At 40.4% G+C, this 3001-nt stretch overlaps 1 pseudogene; it reads right to left on the minus strand.

The window, feature by feature from the left end:
- Positions 1-2139: 2139 nt before the first annotated feature.
- Positions 2140-2237, minus strand: LOC114197872 (U6 spliceosomal RNA; annotated as a pseudogene).
- Between the last annotated feature and the right edge of the window lie 764 nt (positions 2238-3001).

A 3001-nucleotide genomic window follows, 5' to 3' on the forward strand; every position in this document is an offset into this window, starting at 1 on the left:
ATTTGCTCCCCCATATACCTGCCACCCTAGGAATTCACATTTCTTCTCCTTTGCCTTGTCACTTCCCTAAAAATTGTTGTTCTTTTGTAAAAAGTGCTACCTAAGCCCGAGTTCGAACCTGCCTTTGAGTTACTCATCACCGAGTTCTGCTGTGTATGCACTGCACCTGTTAATAAAATGTGCATGCTTTCCTCTGTTGATCAATTTAATTTGCAGGGCCCCACTCAAGGAACCTCAGACAGGTAGAGAGAAAGAGAATTTCCAGCCCCTGCACGGCGCTCACTCAATTTTTTATGCTATCTGGCTACTTGCATGTCATTCCTTCCTTCTGCATGTAACCTGTTTCACACACCTTAACTAGTTCTTACAGTGAGAATATGCGAGTAGTAATTTTTCCTAAATCTTTGCCTGCACTATCTTTATTTTCCCTTTATTCTTACATAATGGTTAAGTTCATCATAGAATCTAGGTTTCTTATATTTTCACTCAATACTTGAAGGGATTCCTCCATTACTGCCTCACATTTATTTTGGTTGATGAATAAGTAGTCTGCTATCAACTGAATTACTCTTTCTCTTTTAAAAGATTGACTGATTGAGAGAGAGAGTTTGAGGGAGCGAGCAGGAGGGGCAGAGGGAGAGGGAGAGAGAATTCTAAGCAGACTCCCCGCTGAGCACAGAGCCCAAAGCAGGGCTCGATCTCATGACCCTGAGATCATGACCTGAGCCGAAATCAAGAGTTGGATGCTCAACTGACTGAGTCACCCAGGCGCCCCTTGAATTGCTCTTTTACATGCAATCATCTTTTCCTCTGCCTGATTTTAAATTTCTCTTTTTTTCTTGTTAATAATCTGTAGTCTTCCTATCGTGCATCCAGGGATAGATTTCTTTCTGTTGACCTCAGTTAGCATATTTTGTGCTTCTTCAATCTAAAGATTTAGGGTTGTTTGTTTGTTTGTTTTTTTAAATCTAGAAAATAAAAGTTCCACTGTAATTTCCCCTTGTCCTCATTCTCTTCTTGGGGAACAGCTCCCAGACACAGGTCTGCTTTCTATCATCCATACTTGTCCATTTCCAAATGCCACCTCCCCATCTCTTGTGAATCACTGCTCGTTCTCGGTGGCAACTTCCCATCTGTTTGCAAGCTCACCAATTCTTTATTGGTGTGCAATTTCAGTTTATCTCAAGTGTTTTGTTTTTTTTTTAATTCCCTATGCTGCACCTTCCATCCCCTTGACTTGTTTCATAGCTGGAATCCTGAACTTCCCACTCCGCTCCCCCCATTTTGCCCACCCCCCCATGCCCCTCCCCTCTGGCCACCATCAGTTTGTTCTCTGTATTCATAGGTCTGTTTCTGTTTTTGTTTGTTTGTTCATTTGTTTTTCTGAGTCCAGGTATAAGTGAAATCATATGGTATTCGTCTTTCTCTGTCTCATTTCACTTAGCATAATACCTGCTGGGTCCATCTTTACGGTCACAAGTGGCAAGATCTCATTCTTTTTTATGGCTGAGTACTATTCCATTATATATAAATACTCTTATACACAGACACACTCATGCACCCCACATCTTCTTTGTCCATTCATTTTATCAATAAATGGACACCGGGGCTACTTCTGTATCTTTGCTATAATAAATAATGCTGCAATATAAACACAGGAGTGCATATACGCTTTTGAATTAGTGTTTTTGTCTTCTTTGAGTAAATACCCAGTAATGCAATTGCTGGATCATATGGTTAAGCCTATTTTTAACTTTCTGAGGAACCCCCATACTGTTTCCCACAGTGGCTGCATCAGTCTGCATTCCCACCAACAGGGCACGAGGGTTCCTTTTTCTCTGAATCCTCGCCAAGAGCTTGTCTCATGGCTTTAAATTATAATAAGTATGATTTGAATTTTAAAAAGATCTATTTGGTTTTTCTTTAATTCAGTCTATTCTTTTTTTCCTTCCATATCATTTGGTTCTTTGGTCAAGGACGATTTTGTCTTTTAAATTGAAGTCTATAATGGACATATAACATTTGTTTTAGGTGTACAATGGAAGGATTCAACATTTGCATATACTGTGAAATGAGCATCACGGTACGTCTAGTTAACGTGTCACCATAGATAGTTACAACAGGAATTTTTTTTTTCCTTAAAATATGGAGTGTTTCACACATTGGCCTGTCACCCATGCTCAGGGGCCATACTAATGTCTACTGTTCCAATTTTAGCATATGTGCTGCTAAAGCGCGCATTGTCCTTACTTAATTTTTAAGCTTCATTTTAAGCATAACTCTTTCATACATATCGATATCTATTACTTCCTATTTTCTTTCATATTACCGCATTATTTTTAGTTCTCTCCGCTTCTCCTGCTGATCGCGCCTTGCTGATCCTCCCTCAGGACGATTCTATTTTTAGTTTGTTTTTATTGTGAGCTCAAACTCAGCCTGGGTTGTTCTGGGAATCCTATAATTTTTGACATCTGACATGGAGAGGTTTCCCATTTATTTCGGCTGGAGCCCTGGGGATTTCATTTGTCCTTCAACCATTTATTGTGTTTATTATGCTAATTTCTCCCCCCCGGGGGAGTTGCCTCCCCGCACAGCCAATATGACTTTGGAGCCTGGGGTTTTGATTTTTCTCACCAGCAAACCTTTTCTTCTTCCCACCCCAGTCCCAACTAGTCTTCAAGGGTCCTCAGTGCATCCCTGAGAATTTCTGGCCCACTTCTCAGGGATGGGAGCTTACCTAGACTCGATGCAATCCCACACATGGTGTCACCTACCCGAGAAGTGTGTCATCTCCCAGGATAGCTGACCCCTCCATCAAACACTGAGCCAGTGTTGTCAAAGGCAACTTTTTCTGAAAAGGAAAAAAAACAAAAAACAAAAAAACCTGTTGTAATGAAAATTACTTCAACAGCCACTGCCTACTCTGAAACAGCAAAAAGTCAAATACTGCCTAGGTACTGTATTAGCTAAGACAAAAACGGACTTTAAAGTATGTTTAAAA

The sequence above is a fragment of the Eumetopias jubatus genome, unplaced genomic scaffold, assembly GCF_037043125.1.
Source record: "Eumetopias jubatus isolate StellerSeaLion01/CBP00866 unplaced genomic scaffold, mEumJub1_p1.0 scaffold_10, whole genome shotgun sequence".
Taxonomy (NCBI): domain Eukaryota; kingdom Metazoa; phylum Chordata; class Mammalia; order Carnivora; family Otariidae; genus Eumetopias; species Eumetopias jubatus.